Source organism: Colobus angolensis, unplaced genomic scaffold, assembly GCF_000951035.1.
Source record: "Colobus angolensis palliatus isolate OR3802 unplaced genomic scaffold, Cang.pa_1.0 Scaffold8, whole genome shotgun sequence".
Taxonomy (NCBI): Eukaryota; Metazoa; Chordata; class Mammalia; order Primates; family Cercopithecidae; genus Colobus; species Colobus angolensis.
Window position 1 is genome coordinate 17,774,460 of NW_012121820.1, and position 16,642 is coordinate 17,791,101.

At 48.3% G+C, this 16,642-nt stretch overlaps 1 protein-coding gene across 3 annotated transcripts in view; it reads right to left on the bottom strand.

Moving 5' to 3' along the window:
- The window catches only part of EPB41L1 (erythrocyte membrane protein band 4.1-like 1), a 138,909-nt gene that overhangs the window by 75,349 nt on the left and 46,918 nt on the right, over positions 1-16,642 (bottom strand). The gene's annotated exons all lie outside the window — the stretch shown is intronic.

The window sequence follows — 16,642 nt, forward strand, 5'->3', positions numbered from 1 at the left end:
CCACCCCCCCGCCCCGCCCTCTCTCTCAGGCTCCCAGGCCACCTCTTCCCGGTCCCTGCCACACGGGCAGTTCCCAGACCACTGCGGGACTGTGCAGCAGCGGGCCCTCTCGAGCGCCCCGGCTGCCGCCACCCTGGTCCTAGCCAGCCCCGGGCCTTCTCGCTCTCGCCAAGCCCTCTTGGGGGCTCAGCAGCGAGAGAGGGAGGGGGAGGAGAGAAGAGGGGGATGGATCCCTGACTCAGAAGGGGTGACTCAGCCTCAGTGGGCCTCCCATCCCACCGAAGCCGGATCCCCTCACCACCCCTGCAGCACAGCAACAGGGCAGAACCCGCCTAGGACTCGGCGTCCTCCCCCACCAAGAGGAGGTACTGCAACTGTCTCCTGGGAATCCTCTGTGCCTCTGAGTGTGTCTAGAGGGTGTCCACAGTGGTCCACATGTGCCTTGGTGACGATGACAGTAAGCGTAACAGTGAACCCAGGGACCTATTGGGGATGAGGCCTGTGTACAGGCACACTTGCTGTACGTGTGTGAGCATAGGCTGAGTGTGCACCTGAGCTCCAGGAAGGGGCAGGGGCTGGCCAGGCAGCTGGTGGCAGAGACCATGGCTCAAAACCAAGCTAAGCCCTGCTCCTCCCCTCCAGGAGCAGTGTTACCCACTCAAAAAACCAGTCCAACCACTGCAGCACCTCCATCTCATATAATCCAAAGGTGGGGACCTCAAGCCACAGAGGGCTCTGGGAGGTAGAGGGCCTGGGTTCCAGTCCAGCTCTGCCACTGGCTCAGCAAGTACCCTCGGGCAAGTTGCTCCATGCTCTGGGCCTCATTTGCAAATGATGAAAGGGCTGGACGTTCCTATCTCTAGGGCCCCTAGTTCATGGGGAAGCCATAGAGAGAATGGTGGGTAACCGCAGCATGATCTCCAAAGATTTCTGTCCATGGGTCTACTGCAACCCATATGACTGCGACCCACCCCAGTCACCAACTCCACCCCCAGACATACACAACTATTCATTCATTCTTCACATCATTCCTGAGTACCTACCATGTGCTGGCCGTGGTTCTTATCACAGAATCCACTGCTCTGGGAAGCACAGAGGCCCCACGCTGGGAAGCAATCTCGATGTGAACTGAGCCCTCCATCCTTCCCTGCTGCGATTCCCTCAGTATCAGCCTCACCAGTGGGCTCTCCATCTCTGCTTGTCACACACTATAGAGCCAGGCACTTCCCTCCCCCAACTCCTCCCTCCCAGTGTGCTGCTCCATCATGGTGACCTTCTACCCTGGGTCCTCATATGCACTCTAGCGACTCCAGAGAATGAGGCTATGCCCTCTCCTCAGCACCCTTTAGAGAACTCAAGATACAAGTGTGTCCCTTTGTACCATGTCCAAAGCAAGCCTTCTCCTCTCTAGCTTAAACCTCCTTCATCAGGTGTCTTTAGATACAGCTTCTGGTGCCTTCACTCCCCCTGCTCACCAGGTTCAGGAGTGGATGAAGAGCAGAGAGCAGAATGAAGCCAGCTCTTCCCAGTCCTACAGAACAGGCCCGCCTTCCACACAGAAGGTGGGAAGACAGACAAATCTGCCCAGACCGACTGACAGAAGGACCAGTGTCCTGCTTGGCAGTCTTCTATAGAAATCCTGTCCTTTGCCTTTGGACTTCTCATCCCCAGGCCTTTCAAATTCACTTCTTCCCAGGAGCTCCCAAGGGAGTGTCACACATGCCCCTGAGGCTGTGGCCGTGGGCAAGTCACTTTGCCACACAAGGTGCTCTGTTTGAGTTTAGCTCACCACACATTTATTTAAATGAATGAGTGAAAGGACCAATAAAACTCAGGAGTTATACCAGATGAATTTATTGTTTCAGATGCACAGCTGCTAAGAGATTCTTGACTGCCTGCCTTCAAGTATTTTTATTCCAAATAGGCTCGGTCTCCACTGCTGGCTGAGCCTTCCCAATCATGGGCTCCCGTGGGCAGGAGGCTCTGGGCTGCACGGCCAAGGCTTCTCTGTTCCTCTTAGTTCAACTCTCCTTCCCTGGCCCTCTCCCTTTCCTTCCTTCCCCCAGGCTGAAGCCCTCCCCACTCCTCCCCTGGGGCAGGGCCACTTTCCCACCCTCCTCAACCAGATGGAGCCTCTCACTTTCCCAGGAGAATCCAGGCTACACTCCAAAGACCGAGGCAGGATGTTCCCAGACATCATCCTGCATTTATACCCAAAGGGCTCAATTCACTTCAGGTCATTGAGACCACACAGAAAATGAGGCTTCGGCTATTTTCATTATTTTGATTATTATTATTATTATTCACTAACATTTCTATTAGCACTTTCCAGTTTGCAAAATACTTTTGTGTGTCATCTGCACAGTATCTTGTGAAATAATATCATCCCTCATCTTATAAATAGGCAGGCTGAGGCTAAGAGTGGGAGTGACTTGTCCAAGTTACGCTTGCACAGTTACACTGGCTCCCTGGACTAGATACTTTCCACTTTACCCAACAATAACCCTTTCCAGAAAAATCAGGCTGGAGGAAGCAGGAGAGACACTTAAGAATACATGGCCCCTATAGGCATCAGTTGCAATTACTACTCGAGTTACCTGACTGTTTTCATTCCCCAGGCAAGGAAACTGAGGCACAGGGACAGGATTCAACCCAGGACCAAGTCTCCTGGAGAAAGAAAGGAAGAGGAGCCCATCCAACAAAGGGGCTCCTCAGTTCCCTTAGCTGCAAATTTTGCTTCCAGCCCTAGCTCTACCATTTCTTTTTGTATTACTTAGGCAGGTTATCTGACATCTCTGAGCCTCAATTTTCTCACCTATAAAATGGGAGAATCCCTGCCCCGTGTCTGTCACTGGGCTGCTGTGATGGGAGGTCAGCAGATGCTGGCAGAAGAGAAGGGACAGGACCCTTCATCCCCTCTCTGCTCTGTCTAGGAGACAGGAGAAATTCTTTCCGCTTAAATTTTAACTGGAGGGAACTTAAATGGTGCACAAGTCCAGGATACAGGAAAGCCAGAGGAGAACGGAAGTGATTTGCTCCACTGGCTGGGAAAGCAAGGGGCACAGAGTCAGCCACAGCCCCCCAAGGTCACTGCAGGGCAGAGATTCAACCAAACACTTCAGGCAGGGCCCCTCCTATCTTCCTTTTATCTTTCAAAGGAGGCAACCAAGGTCCTCAGCAAAGCAGTGACTTGCCAAGGTCACCCACAGGTAGTGGTCTCCTGACTCCCAGCCACCAGGGCCCTTGACTCCTGGGCAAGCAGGGTGGGGTGGAGAGCACTCCCAGCCCAAGGACTTAATCTTTCATTCAGAAAGCAGTAATGCTCACACCAAGCCAGGCCCTGGACACTGGGGAAGGCGGGAAGAATTGGATACAGCCTCTGCCCTTGAATTCACAATCAATCTAGTGGAGGCACGTACCCGAGCACATCAGAGGGTACTAGAAGATGAATCACGACCACTTTCTGAGCACCTCTTCTGTGCCTGGCACTGGACACACATTCATTTGTTTAACCCTCAAAGCAATTCTCTGACACTGAAATTATTAATCCCCTTCACAGCTGAAGTAACTGAGGCTCAGAAGGGTTAGCAACTTCCCAAAGTTCATGCAGCTAATAAATGGCAGGGCCAGAATATGACTGCCAGGTGCATCTGGTGCCAAACTCTGAGCTTCAACCCTTATAAACTCCCTGTTTTTAGATCTGTGCTAACCAATATGGTAGCTACTAGCCACATGTGGCTATGGAGCACTTGAAATGTGGCTTGTGGAAATCAAAATGTGCTGTAAATATAAAAATCAGATTTTGAAGATTTCATACCAAAAAGAATGTAATACGTCTCATTAATAATTTTTATATTGAAATACATTATGGCCGGGCATGGCTCACACCTGTAATCCCAGCACTTTGGGAGGCCGAGGTGGGTGGATTACCTGAGGTCAGGAGTTCGAGGCCAACCTGGCCAACATGGTAAAACCCCATCTCTACTAAAAATACAAAAATTAGACAGGCATGGTGGCATGTGCCTATAATCCCAGCTACTCCAGAGGCTGAGGCAGGAGAATAATTGCTTGAACCCAAGAGGCGGAGGTTGTAGTAAGCTGAGATTGCGCTATTGCACTCCAGCCTGGGGGACAAGAGGGAAACTCCATCTCAAAAAAAAACAAAAAACAAGACAAAAAACAAACAAACAAAAACCTTATGAATGTATTGGGTTAAATAAAACAAATCATTTGAATAATTACATATATTTCTTTTGACTTTTTTAAAAAATGTAGCTACTAGAAAATTTAAAATTGCATGTGGCTTGCACATGTGGCTCACATTATATTTCTTTTGGTTAGTACAGGTTTAGATACTCGGGGGTCCTAACTCAGCCCATAGGGATCAGAAAAGGCTTCCTGAAGGAGAAGACACCAAGCCAAGCTGGGTTAAAGGTGTGGTCATGGGGAGGAGGGTATTCCAGGACAAGAGCACTGCAGGGCATCTGGCTCCTGCCCCGGAGGGCAGCTGGGCCCAGCAACAGCCCCAGGCCACTGGGAGCTGGGCCAGAGGGAGGGAGCTACCGAAGCCAAACTTACCAGAGCAGCACGACCCACCAGCCTGGGAAGTGCTGCCTGGCAGGCTGTGTCACTGAGGTTGGCACTCTGCGGGGGGCAGCACAGGGCAGCTGTGTCTAGGTGGAGGAAGTAGGCAGGGTGTGGCAGTGCCCACCTTGCAGGGACCTCCCCGCTTCAGCTGCCCCCTACTTCCTCTTCTCCGTCTCCTCTAAGAAGCCTCTCAAAGCACTGCAGTTCCCAGAGACCTTACCCTTCCTGTAACCTTCTATCCAGTCCAGACGGTGGGAACCACACCCTTCTGCGTTAAGCCTTATTCTAGCGTGGAATGATGAGGATGCCTGCAAACTGCATAGCAGGTCACAGTGTACAAAGCACTTTTCCATATGTATCTAGTGTAGTGTTGCTGAAGAGCCTAAGGGCAATGTTCACGTCTGGCAAGGGGGCTGGGGCAGGGATGGGGGACATTTATTAGCACAGGAGCTGCATGACCTTGAGCAAGACCTTAGCCTCTCTGAGCCTCAGTTGCCCTATCTGTACAATGGGGATAATGTCAGCACCATCTTTCAGAGCTATGAGAATGACATGCAAGAATGCCCACAAAGGCTCTGTATGGTGCTGGCATGCTCCAAGCTCCCTTCTGCACCTCAGATGGACCCCACTAGGGTGCCCCTGCAGTGTCTCCAAAGCCTGCCCATTCTCAAGGTTGCCTCCCCTCCAGAAAGCCCGGCCCTGTCTCCTCAGGCATGTTCCCTGAGGCAGTCTCTTCTTCTCTGCCTACTGGACACTCATCTCATCCTTGCCTCTACTTCTGAATTTTGGGGCTCAGTTGTCATGAGGCTCTCCAATGTATCCAGTAAGACTGGCATTTCTCAAAGCTGGGAACCTTAGTTCTGGTCCTTGCCCTTCCTCCTCTTCTATACCCACAGCCAAGCCCCCTGTACATGTCTGGGCATCCCAGAGGCTCTCACAGCCCGCTCCAGTGGCTTGGACAACTGACTGCCATCTTTGGCTAAAGACAATGCTGGTCTCCACAGAGCACAGTAAGAGGATCTTGTCTTGCTTTGCTTCCTCAATGGAAGAAGCTTCAGTGGCTCCTCATTCTCTGATGAAGCAACTCAAACACCTCAGCCCAACTCTCAAGACCTTCCTCAGCCTGATCTCACCTGGCTCTTTAGCCTCATTCTCAGATTCCATGTGATGAGTTTTGTCAAACTGACTGGTTCCAGGTCCCCAGGGCACAGTGGCTCTGCCCTCTTCTCTGCCTGGGAGACCCTCTTCCCATTTCCCATAGTTATTCTTCTAGGCATTCTCCAGGAAGTACTTCCTGAACCCTTCCTCTTTGCCCCAACTCCTCTGGCTAGAAATAACCTCTTGGCCCCTCTCTCTCCCTCCTGCCACCCTCAAGTTCAGGGTCATGTGACCTAAACTTCCACTGTACTATGAGCTGTAGGATAAGGGCCACTTTTCATCATACTCCCTTCCCCCTCACCCACACACACCCCTGAAGGCCCACATCAGTGCCCAGTTCACAATATGTGCATAGTATGTGTTGGCCATCTTCACACTGTGAGCCAGAAGCCAGGGAGCAAGTAGGAGTCAGCACCCAGGATGCTAGGACACTCCTGAGGCTGAGATCTGCCTTATCTCCACCTCGGCTGTTTCTTAATAGGTCCCCATGCTTCCAGCTGCTCCTTAGGAAATCAGCCCCTCTAGGAGGTCTAGAAGCCACATTCCTGAGACCAGAACATGAAAAATCTGGCCATGTTCCCACTAGATACAGATGTCCACCCAGCCTCCCATCGGGTGCCTGAAGTGTCAGCTGAGGTTTGCATCATCACAGCATCTCTAATTCCTTGCAGTCAGAAGAGAGCTGGAGAGTATCATACAGAGGCTGGGAGCAGTGAGAGGCAACAGGAGAAAAGCTGTGCGTGTGTCCCTGGTCCCGGGTGCCACAAGGTGCTGCAGCATCACCATCAATTAACATTGCTATTGCAGGGAGCATCTGAGTCCCCACTTACTTGCTGGCACTGTGCCTAGCAACTTGCCTATATTTTCAGTTTTAAATCTCCTACTTCCCTGTAAGGCAGAAATTATAGATCAACCTTGATTTTACAGAGGAAGAAACTGAAGTTAAATCGCTCATCCAAGGTCACACTGCTAGTACGTGGAGGGGCCCAGGATTCAACCCCAGGCATGCCTGACTCCAGGGCCTGTGTTTGTTCTATCATTACTCCTACACACATTAGGCTTCACACAGGTTTACTCTGGAGATACTGACATATTCTGTTCATGTCTGGGGGGTAGTTACACAAGTACGTGTAAACTTATGATCTATGCACTTTTCTGTGTTTATGTTATAACATCAATAAAGTTTCCTTTTTTTAGTGTTTTTGTCCCAGAGATGAATATGTGCTAGAGATTTTCAGGGTGTAAAATACTCTTAGGATTAGAGTCTAAAGCTAGAAAGCTGTTTCTATCTTTTTTTCCTCTGTTTTGTTGTTGTTGTTGTTGTTATTGTTTTGAGACAGGGTCTCACTCTGTCGCCTATGCTGGAGTGCAGTGGTGTGATCATGGTTCACTGCAGCCTCAACTTCCCCGGGTTCAGGTAATCCTCCTACCTCAGCCCCTTAAGTAGCTGGGACTACAGGTGTACGCCATCATGCACTGCTAATTTTTATATTTTTGTAGAGATGGGGTTTTGCCATGTTGCCTAGGCTGGTCTCAAACTCCTAAGCTCAAGTGTTCTACACACGTTGGCCTCCCAAAGTGCTGGGATAACAGGAGTGAACCACTGCACCTGACCTCCTTTTTTTTTCTCTCTCTCTCTCTTCAACAGTTTTTCCATTTCAAACAGGGACTGTTATGAAGACCTCATAAACCCCCAAGCCAGACCCAGCAGAATTTCACCTGCTGTCTGCTGTCAGATCACAAACATTTGCTTGCACTCACATTCCCAGTCCAGGTGCCCACTCCACCCAGCCAGCACTTCACTTCTAGAAGCTGGCACTGCTCTGCTGTCTTTTCAACCCTCTCTTCATCCATCCATCTGCAGGGACCAGACGGCTAGACCAGCCGCTGCATCACTGGTTAATCCCCAACTTCACGAGGCAGCCAGGCAGTGACGCCTGAATGTTCCCATCTCCCCGCACCAGGCCAGGCTGGGCAGAGAAGTTGTCTATGTGTGTAAACACAGCCTTCTGCTTAGGCAGCTCCTGCCGGACTCCCCTCGCCAACTGGGCCCTCTGTGGCTTTTATCTCCCTGCCCAAAATAACCATTGGCTTCAATGGTTCTCTGGGCATGAATCAGACTCTCGTAGAAGCCTATGAGCAGCTTGAGGACAGGGAAGTTATGGTACCAATCTCTGTATCCTCGGTGTGCCAGTGCAAAGGTTTGTGGGATTTATCAAACTCCTCTGTGTACCTGGAGGGACTTGCAGTAGGAAGCAAGAGCTCTCTACAGAAAACAGTCACATCCTCCAAAAGCTCACAGCTTAGTAAGAGAAAATACCCACACCAGCCAACTGCAATGTAAAACAGAAAGCACTAAAAGTTATAAGAAGAGGACAGAGTGTTGGGGAGTTCTGAGGAGAAAAAGATTAGAGAGCAGCAGGTGTCAAAGAAGGTTTCAAGGAAGAGGTCACATGTGGGTTGGGCATTAAAGGCAGGGCAGAAGGACAATGTCGACTGAGGAGAGAGCATAACACAAGCCACAGTGGTTGGAAATTACAAGGTAGACTCAGGAAACGCTGCATATGGCCTGGAGCCTGGGATACTGAGGCTATCCCTGAGGAGATAGAAAGGAGCTGGTGCCAAGCAGAGCCTTGAATGACAAACCAAGTGCACTGCACTGTCTAGCAACTAGCCACATGTGACTATTTAAGTTTAAATTTAATGGAACAAAATGTAAAATTCATAGCCGCATGTGGTTAGTGGTTACCATACTGGATAGTGCAGATATAGAACATTTCATCACTGCAGACAGTTCTACTGGACAGCGATGGTGGACAGTGTCAGAGGATCCAGAGAGCTTTGAGCAGAGCCATAATCAGATCTGGGCTTTAGGAAAATTAATTTGCTCCTGATGAAGAGTCAGTGACCAGAGTGTAGGAGAAGCCTAGAACCACAGTGGGACATTGCAATAATCCAGGTGAGATCAGTCACCACTTCTTTTCCCTCTGTTCATCTCTTCCTATCAGGAAATAGGGATGATTCTCAAAGTGTGGTCCCTGGAACACCAGCAATATCTGGGAACTCCTTTTTTTTTTTTTTTGAGACGGAGTCTCGCTCTGTTGCCCAGGCTGGAGTGCAGAGGTGGGATCACAATCTCAGCTGACTGCAGCCTTTGCCTCCCAGATTCAAGCAATTATCTGCTTCAGCCTCCCAAGTAGCTGGGATTACAGGCACTGTGCCACCACCAGAACCAGCTAATTTTTTTGTATTTTTAGTAGAGATGGGGGGGTTTCACCATCTTGTCCAGGCTGGTCTTGAACTCCTGACCTCGTGATCCATCCGCCTCGGCCTCCCAAAGTGCTGCAACTACAAGAGTGAGCCACCGCGCCTGGCCATTATCTGGGAACTCTTAAGTACACAAATCCTCAGGCCCCACACAGACCTACTGAGTCAGAAACTAGGAGGTTTGGAACAGCAACAGTGCTTTCATCAGCCCTCCTGTTATTCTAACACACGCTGGAGTTTCAGGTCTGCCAGCAGAGATGCTAGGAGCCTACATACACTTTGGCTCCAGAATGATGTATACTCTGGAGTCAGAGGACCTGACTTCATATCCTGGCTCAGCTGTTTCCTAGCTGTGCTTAATTTATTTGTGCCTCAGTTTCCTTATAATAACCATATGGAGTTATTATAAGGATTAATGGAGGTAATACATGTACATATCTTAGAAGAGTGTCTAACTTATAGTAAGTATTCAATAAATGTTACTTATCAGTCCTATTATTCATTCCTATGGCAGTTTAATTCCTCCCATATACAATGAGACAGCATCTGTCTCTTGCCACTAGCTATGACCTCCTGCCTTTCCAATATATAATATTCCCAGGCCCACTCACCCATTCCATTTCCTGTCCTCCAGGCCCCAACAGTCAGTTCCTTTCCCACAAGGCAGAGGCACTTCCTGTATCAGGGAGTGTCCCACCAGGATGAGAATGTCAACAGACAGATTTAACTGTCCTGGGCAAAGATGCCCTCTAAAGGAATGAGTCAGAAAATGCCCCATGGGTTTTCCCCTGGGAGTGGGAAGGTCTGGAGGTGAGTGCTCAGCTGCCCCCTGTGATTGAAAGCCTCAAGCCTGTTCAGTTGGATCCATGCTAGCCAAGAGGTTATGGAAAATGGTACTGTGATCCTGCCTACTGTAGGTAGCTAGACCCTGGCTCAAGGAACCAGGCAGGGGAAGATGGCGTCCTGTGTGGCAGAGGGTGCTAGGCTGGGCATCAAGAAACCTTGATTTGACCTTTGCTGTGAGATCTTGGGCAGTCATTTTCCTCTCTGGATTCAATTTCCTTACCTGTAATGTGAGAGTGTTGGACTAGCGTAGTTCTAAACCTTTTAGGGGCCTGGGTACAGTGGTTCACATCTGTAATTCCTGCACTTTGGGAGGCCGAGGCGGGCAGATCACCTGAGGTTAGGAGTTCGAGACCAGCCTGGCCAACATGGTGAAACCCCATCTCTATTAAAAATACAAAAATAAGCTGGGGATGGTAGTGTGCGCCTGTATTCTCTGCTACTTGGGAGGCTGAGGCAGGAGAATCACTTGAACCTGCAAGCAGAGGTTGCAGTGAGCCAAAATCGTGCAACTGCACTCCAGCCTGGGCAACAGAGCAAGACACTGTCTCAAAAAAAGAAAAGAAACGCCGGGCACGGTGGCTCAAGCCTGTAATCCCAGCACTTTGGGAGGCCAAGGCGGGTGGATCACGAGGTCAGGAGATCGAGACCATCCTGGCTAACCTAGTGAAACCCCGTCTCTACTAAAAATACAAGAAACTAGCCGGGCGTGGTGGCGGGCGCCTATAGTCCCAGCTACTCGGAGGCTGAGGCGGGAGAATGGCATGAACCCGGGAGGCGGAGCTTGCAGTGAGCCGAGATCGCGCCACTGCACTCCAGCCTGGGCGACACAGCGAAACTCTGTCTCAAAAAAAAAAGGAAAAAAAAAAAGAAAAGAAAAAAAAAAACCTTTTATGGGTTGCACTTTCCTTTGAAAATGCAATGAAAACTGCAGAGCTTCTCCCAGAAAAATGTACATGGGTATGCACATGCACACACACACATACACACAAAGTCACACTCACACTCATGCACCACACACACACACACACACACACATACCACTACCTTTATTATCTTTCAGGCATCAAGAGACCTCATGAAGCCCATGCGTAGATCACCCCCTGAATCCATGGACACTTGGTTAAGACTTGGGCTAGATGATCTCTAATCAGCCACAATAAGAAATTACCTGTATTTCTGTGTATATTGTATTTTGTATCTAATTTAAAGGAACCCTACGTAAAAGACTTCACTAAGAAGATGAGCTTTTACATGGGCTTTTGTGGGACATAAATGTTGATGGGCTAAATGCTGTGCCTCCTCAGAGCCTGTCTCACCCTTGTCATATTGCCTCTGAAGTCACCCTCTCCATTCCACTCTCTCCGCCTTTTTCAGCAGGGAGTGAGCATGCGGTCCTGAAAGATACCCCTACCCCCACTAGCTGTCTCTGTCCCCAGCTATGAGAGGGTAGAAAAGAGAGAATCTGGTCTGCCTCTCATACCCCCACCCCAAAGCCCTGGCTCAGAGGTCAACCAATCAAGAGGCCCCCAGATGGCACCTCTATCCCCAACACATACACACACACCCCCTCCCTCACATAGCCACAACCACAGGACTGCACCTCCAGACACCTGGCAGTGCGGTCACTCGGAAGAGGCAAGAGTTATTTTTAGAGGCCAAGTGACAGGATGGTGAGAGCAGTTCCACTCTGTCAGAGTTACTGCTGCCACCACCAGCTCTGATGAATCACTCTCCACTACGTGAATGGACAAGTCTGTCAGCATGGCCAGGGAGGCCACGCCATCTTCTAGAATGAATGTCTTGGATTGGTGACCACGCTGATCACACCAGGCTGAGCCCAGGATCACACCAGGGACAAGACTGCCAGGCCTGAGCCACTGCAGCCAACCCAGACCAACCGCCCAGCACTGCCTCCCATAACCAATACAGTCAGGCCAACACAACCCGGCACAGCACAGCCTGTGCAGGTAAGCCCCTTCAACACAGTCCAATCCAGCCCCACTGGGCCACCCAGGGGTCTCTCTCTGCAAAGTCCCTTTAGAGTGGCTATTGATGCCTCCCTCCACCCAATCCATGCAAGTCAGCCTCCCATCCTATAAGCTACCACTGCTGGGTTATTAAGACAATGAGCCTCCAATAAATTGGGCAGATTCAGACAGTGTCAATGCAGCTATCAACTGGTTTCATCTTTCTGGAGGGCACTTTGAAAAAGCACATGATAAGCCTTAAAAGTGTGCATACCATTTAACGCAGAAATTCTTTTTTAGGACTTGATCCTTAGGGAACAATGAAAGACACAAAGATGTGGCTATAAGAACATTTGTCTAAGCACTGTATACAAAAGTGAAGTACAGTATTGGAGTTAATATATATGTCCAACAATAGTGGCTATGTTATATAAACAGTGATACATACCCATGCTGAAATACTACGCAGCTACTACAAAATAATGTTGTGGATCTGTATGTGGCTATGTAATCATGTTCTTAACACAATACCAGTAAAAAAGCAGAGACAAAAGGGTATGTAACAAATTATCCAATATCCATTAACATGTGTTAATCATGTTCTTAACACAATACCAGTAAAAACGCAGAGAGAAAAGGGTATGTAACAAATTATCCAATTTCTATAAAATATGTTTTTTGTTCTTTTGTTGTTTTTTTTTTTTTTTGAGATGGAGTTTTTGCTCTGTTGCCCAGACTAGAGTGTAGTGGCACGATCTCGGCTCACTGCAACCTCCACCTCCTGGGTTCAAGGAATTCTTCCACCTCAGCCTCCCAAGTAACTGGGATTACAGGCGCCCGCAACCATACCTGGTTAATTTTTGTATTTTTAGTAGAGACAGGGTTTTACCATGTTGGCCAGGCTGGTCTCGAACTCCTGACCTCAAGTGATCTGCTCACCTCAGTCTCCCAAAATGTTGGGATTACAGGCGTGAGCCACCGTGCCGGGCCCCAATTTCTATAAAATATGTATGTATGTGTACATGCCTAGCAAACTGGAAGGAAATATTTTAAAACATGTTACCAGAGGTTGTTTTATGATAGTGGAATTATTTCTTTTGTGTACTTTTGGGTTTTGTTTTGTTGCTTACTTTCTGGTATATATGTGTAAACATATTTATATAAGAAAGGTCTGTTACCTTCACCTCACTCAAAGCTTCTGGCCTGAACCATTGAAAGTTCTTCCTGGAATCTCACTAGAGCCCCCACCTTTCAGCAACCACAGCCCGCCTCAGGCTGCCTCTCTGGCTTTGAACTTTGCTGCCCTCTTCAGTTGTTCCCTGGAATTTCACTAATGGAGCCCATCTAGCCAATTCCCACAGTCCTGACACAGGCCCTCACAGTGGAAGTACCCTCCAGGGCTCCCTATTCATGCATAGAAACCAAACAGAGTCCAATTCCCTCATCTGACAGTAAAAGAAAAAATAATTATAATAATAAACATGACAGTTGTAGTGAACCTTCACATTTCTACTTTGTCTTCCTTTTTACAGAGCACTTTATTATACATGTTTCACTTAGCCCTCCCATTGGTGAGAAAACTGAGGGCCAGCAAGTATAGCAGCACAACACTTGCCAAAGGTCATAGAGTGAGTCAGGATTCAAATGCAGGTCTGATATTGACATATAAGGAGGTAAATGGAAGAAATGAACAGATAATCGTGAGCCCACAGTCTATGAAAGGGGCCATATTCTACAAAGCCCCTCCTCCTGCTTCCAGTGCCTTCTCCCAGCTGCTGTCCCCTGCCCAGAATCCCACAAAACCCCATCTGGGGCCACATGCCATACATCTACACACCAGCCCGTCATTCCCTCCCAGCTCTGGAAACAGGCTCTTGCTGCCTCCTCAGAAATCCTAGCAACCAGACATCCTGCAGCGCTACCCTCTCCACCTCTGGGCTCTTCCATCTCGGGCCTGTCTCATTAGGCAAGGGGGCGGCTGGTCGGGCTCTCTCATGGGGGTGGGGGCTGTGACACTCATACATGGCAGGGGCAGAGGGGAGATGAAATCAGCCTGGATGGCCCTCACTCTGGGCCTGCTCTTGCACTATTCATCTTTTGGGCTTCTGATTATCTGCTGACTGGGACAAAAAAAGAAGCCAAATCCTAGGGCATGAATTCTAGTCCATTCCAATTTATTTTTGCATTTCTGAAATACATGGATTCTTCCAACCAGAATATTAATATTCAAAATAGCAATAATAAAAGTATTAGCAAGAAAACAGCTACTTTATTCAGTGCTTACAACCACCCTTGAGAAGTCGTCTCCCCACTTTACAGATAAGAAAACCAAGACCCAGCTTGCCTGAAGATACCTAGCTAATAAACGGAAAAACAATTGTGTCTGACATCCAAGTGTATACTTTGACTACCATGTCTCTTAGAAAGCACCTAATCCTGATTGGGTGCAGTGGCTCATGCCTGTAATCCCAGCACTTTGGGAGGCCAAGGTGGATGGATCACTTGAGGCCAGGAGTTCAAGACCAACTGACCAACATGGAGAAACCCCATCTCTACTAAAAATACAAAATTAGCCGGGCATGCCTGTAACTCAGGAGGCTGAGGTAGGAGAATCGCTTGAACCCGGGAGATGGAGATTGTGGTGAGCCGAGATCGCGCCATTGCACTCTAGCCTGGGTAACAAGAGTGAAACTCCATCTTGAAAAAAGAAAAAAGAAGAAGAAGAAAGAACCTAATCCTATCCCTTTACTGCACAGATGGGAAAACCGAGACCCAGAGAGGGGAAGGGCTTTGTAATCAATCAACATCTATTTATTTACTGAGCAACAACTAGGTCTGATGTACTGAGCTAGTGCTGTGAATGAGGAAAGATTTAAACTTCTGTGTTATTGGACAGACAAGCTGTGACTCTACATATTAATCATTGCTAAACCTAGGCAATGGGTTCACAGAAGTACATTCCACTATACTCTTTAGTTTTATGTACGTTCGAAATTTTACATAACAAAAAAAATGTTTTTAAACGATGACAGAAAGATAACTGACTATCATGCAAATCTTAAGTCTGGCTTGAACTTATAAAACTCGAACCAAATTTAGGAATATTTTTGCTCTGATAGTTTTGAAAATCAGAAAAAGGCAATTGTACTAGAACTTACTTCATAGCCGTTCTTTTCCCATCTTTCTGTAAAATTTTCTGCCTCTGTTGTTGCTAGGAAATCAGTGAGCCAAAAGAATCCTCATTGGCTTAGCCAGGCCCTCTCCCTTCCCACACTGCCTCTCTGAGAGTACAGCGTCCCTGTACCCAGGAAGCTGGCCCTCTTGGGCCGGCTTTCTATGGATCCACAAGTCAATCACCACAAGAGGCTGAATGAGAGCCTGTCAGTCACTGGGAGACAGGCAGCTATAAATCCAGAGGACTATGATTAGAAAGCAAATTACAGGCCTCCCACTCTAAGTTTCCAACTCACAAAAACTTCTTGGCAGTCAAAGGGCCTTTACTCAAGTTGCTCAAAGTTTCCAAAGAGAGTGAAAACACACAAGGCAAGAGAGAAAAAACAATGGGACACAACATAGACAGGTGGAGAGAGAGGCCACTGGGAGGCAGCATGTCACAATAGTTAAAAGCAAGGCTTTGGCAGCAGGTCAAAGTTCCAGTGCTTGTTCCAAAGCTTCCTAGCTGTGACACTTTGAGCAAATAACTTAACCTCTCTGAGTCTTTATTTTCTCAGCTGCAAACTGGGGATAATTCTTCCTACTACTCAGAGTGAACGTATGGATTGAGTGAGGCAATATATGTCAAATAATTAACCCAGTTCCTGGCACATATTAAGCATGCAATAAATAGTGGCTTTAAAAAATATGCTGGCCTGGCATGGTGGCTCACACCTGTAATCCCAGCACTTTGGGAGGCTGAAGCGGGCAGATCACCTGAGGCTGGGAGTTGAGACCAGCCTGGCCAACATGGTGAAACCCTGTCTCTACTAAAAATGCAAAAATTAGCTGGGCGTGGTGGCACATACCTGTAATCCCAGCTACTCCGGAGGCTAAGGCAGGAGAATTGCTTGAACCTGGGAGGCAGAGGCTGCAGTAAGCCCGAGATTGTGCCACTGCACTCCAGCCTGGCCGACAGAGCGAGACTCTTGTCACACACACACACACACACACACACACACACAAAAGTGCTAACCATACGACCCAGCAATTCCACTTCTGAGGTTATATCCAAAATAATTGAAAGTAAGGTGTCAAAGAGATCTCTGTACAGCCAAGGCCACAGCAGCATTATTCACATAGTCAAGAGGTGGAAGCAACAAGTGTCCATCGACAGATGAGTGGATAACCAAAATGTTGTACATACATACAATGAAATATTATTCAGCCTTAGAAAGGAAGGGAATTCTGACACACGTGACAACATGGGTGAACTTGAAGACATTATACTAAGTGACATAAGCCAGTCACAAAAAGACAAACACTGTATGATTCCACTTATCTGAGGTATCTAGTCCAATTTACAGTTACAGAAAGGAGAATGGCAGCTGCCACAGGTTGGAGGAGGAGGAAATGGGAGCTTTTGTTCAATGAATATAGAGTTTCACTTTTTTAATATTAAAAAATTTGGCTGCGCGTGGTGGCTCATGCCTGTAATCCCAGCACTTTGTGAGGCCGAGGTGGGCAGATCACCTGCGGTAAGGAGTTTGTGACCAGCCTGACCAAGATGGCGAAACCCCGTCTCTACTAAAAATACAAAATTAGACGCGCATGGTGGTGCATGCCTGTAATCCCAGCTACTTGGGAGGCTGAGGCAGGAGAAT